Source organism: Amphimedon queenslandica, unplaced genomic scaffold (genome assembly GCF_000090795.2).
Source record: "Amphimedon queenslandica unplaced genomic scaffold, v1.1 AMPQUscaffold_12042, whole genome shotgun sequence".
Classification (NCBI taxonomy): domain Eukaryota; kingdom Metazoa; phylum Porifera; class Demospongiae; order Haplosclerida; family Niphatidae; genus Amphimedon; species Amphimedon queenslandica.
In genome coordinates, this window is record NW_003547719.1 from 12,102 (window position 1) to 14,568 (window position 2,467).

Genomic DNA, 2,467 nt, shown 5'->3' on the forward strand with positions numbered 1-2,467 from the left:
CGCCAGACACTATCAGAACTACTGATAACACCAGTACAAAGAATACCAAGGATCATATTATTACTACAAGGTACATGTATATTATATAAATACTAGTATTTACATGTACTGTACATTGTAATTTAGCTGATGTTGGGTGGATAATTCCCTCATTTTGATAGCCTTTTTCCCAATTAAAGCCCATCATTTTGAACCATATATGCACATGTTCAATGGGACATGTGAATATATATTAAAACCTGCCAATCACCGAAAATTAAGCAATACGCCAAAATTTCATCTCTAGACAATTACAATGATCACTGTACAGTCCATCTACATGTACTGTCTGCATGTAGATGGATTATTTTTTATTACTGTGCTATAGATTTATTAAAGCGTACTGATACTGGCCACATTGATTACAAGCAGTTGGAGGAATCAGTTGAAAAACTTAAGAATGTAATGGAGTGAGTTATACATCACTACATGTACATGTATTTTATTTATTTATTATTATTAATTCTTCTAGACACATAAATGAAGACAAGAGGAAGACAGAGAAGCAGATGCACATGTTTGAACTTATACGTGACATTGAGGACGTCCCGGTAATTAGTAGGTGTGGTCTTTAATAACTGACCCCTCCCCTTTAGGCGACGGTCCTTTCATCTCATCGTTGGTTTATTTCAAGACATGATGTGTTGGAGTTAAATATTAGCAATAATGGAAAGACTAATAAACCATTGTCTATAGCATTGTTCCTCTTCTCTGACAGCATTGGGGTGAGATAGAGGAAGTGTCTCATTTTTATATGCTAATTTCACCTGTACTATAATAGCCCATGGTTTTTTCAAAAAAATGGCTTCGAAATCACTCCCAATTTTTATTACATTTTCTGATACATATTGATGTCCTTATGCTGTGTAGAAAGTTTCAGCTGATTCCGACTTCAATTTTTTGAATTATGGCCATTTTAAGAAAATGCTAAAACTGTGAAAAATACCCTGTACTATTGGATGGTCTTATTAATTAGTGTCCCTCCCTCCCTCTCTCCTACAGATTGCTAAGATAAGAAGTGGTCATGGTTTTGTTGCTATGAAGGACTCATACAAAACATACAGGTACATGTACATGTATTTTTAGTATACATGCATGTACATATACATATACATGTAATGTACGTACATGTACATGTATTACTGTTGTTCTTGTTACTATATTTAGACACTTGGAATTCCTCACATATTCTAATATTAGATCAGTCATTGATTTCACTGATAGTGAAGATACATTTATTTATTTATTTATTTATTTTATTAGATGTTGTTAATGGTTTTGGTCTGTTAGTCCATTGGTCTGATGATCCTCAGGAGAGATTATTAACTTTTAAAATTAACGGAGACTCATCAATTAAAACAGAACTAATTAATAAAATATCTCAAATGATGTGTACCAGTAACTGTGCCTCATCTCCAGTGAATGTAGGGACATTATTAAGATTAAAGCACGGGCTATAGTACAGGGGGTTTTTGGAAAATTTGGCATTTTGATAGCCATTCACCAAAATTAAAACCAGCCATTTCAAGCCATTACATGTATGTACATTGTACATGCTCAATGGCACATGGACACAAATTTGCCAAATTAAAATTTGCAAGTCATAAAAATTTTAGTCGTCTTCCAAAATTTTACCCCCCCCCCCAATTTTCAGCTATACAATCTATTCCTATAATGCTCATAACTCAAAAACTGCTCAATCAACTCAAATTTTATTTATACATGTACATATGTATGTATCATAAGGCATTGACTATCAACATTTTATATTTTTAATTATTTTTGTTTGTTGTTGTTTACAGGATATGTTTGTATGGAAGACCTCATCAGATATATTACACTCAATGCCAAAGACTGGATGTAGCATTGGACCCATTGATACTGGAACCATTAAAAGAGCATTCACGTAAGAGAGAGAGAGGGAGGGAGAGAGAGAGAGGGAGGGAGGGAGAAAAAGAAAGTGTTTGTGTACATGTATTACATCAATCTATTATTTCTTGATTATTAATTATTAGTGATAGTATTAAAGGAATGAGAAGGAAAGTGAAGAGAACTATATCAAATCGTTCCAATAGAAGACCATTCACACCATTGAGGTACTTATAGATGTACTGTATAGAGAGAGACTAGTGACATATTATGATATTATTGTGGTACATATTGTATTTATATTATTAGTAAAAATGTTGATCAGTTAGACACAATGGATGAATCATTTACTGATCTTGTAAGTAATATAGTATTAGTAAGAATACTATGAGTGACATATCCTCTCTTTCCTTCTTTTTCACTTTCTCTCATTCCCTTTCCTTTCTCTTCCTTCCTCCTCCCCTCTGCCCTCCTTCTCTCTCTTATCTGTACTCCCTCTATTTGTAAAATGTATTGATTAGTTACTCCAGAGATAATGAATACTATGTAGCTTACCATT

At 33.3% G+C, this 2,467-nt stretch overlaps 1 long non-coding RNA gene across 1 annotated transcript; it reads left to right on the top strand.

Moving 5' to 3' along the window:
* LOC109588523 (uncharacterized) lies at positions 1-767 on the top strand. The gene is made up of 4 exons (XR_002188214.1): positions 1-70; positions 368-449; positions 512-590; positions 636-767. It is a non-coding gene; the product is annotated as an uncharacterized LOC109588523 (long non-coding RNA).
* The last annotated feature ends 1,700 nt before the right edge of the window (positions 768-2,467 follow it).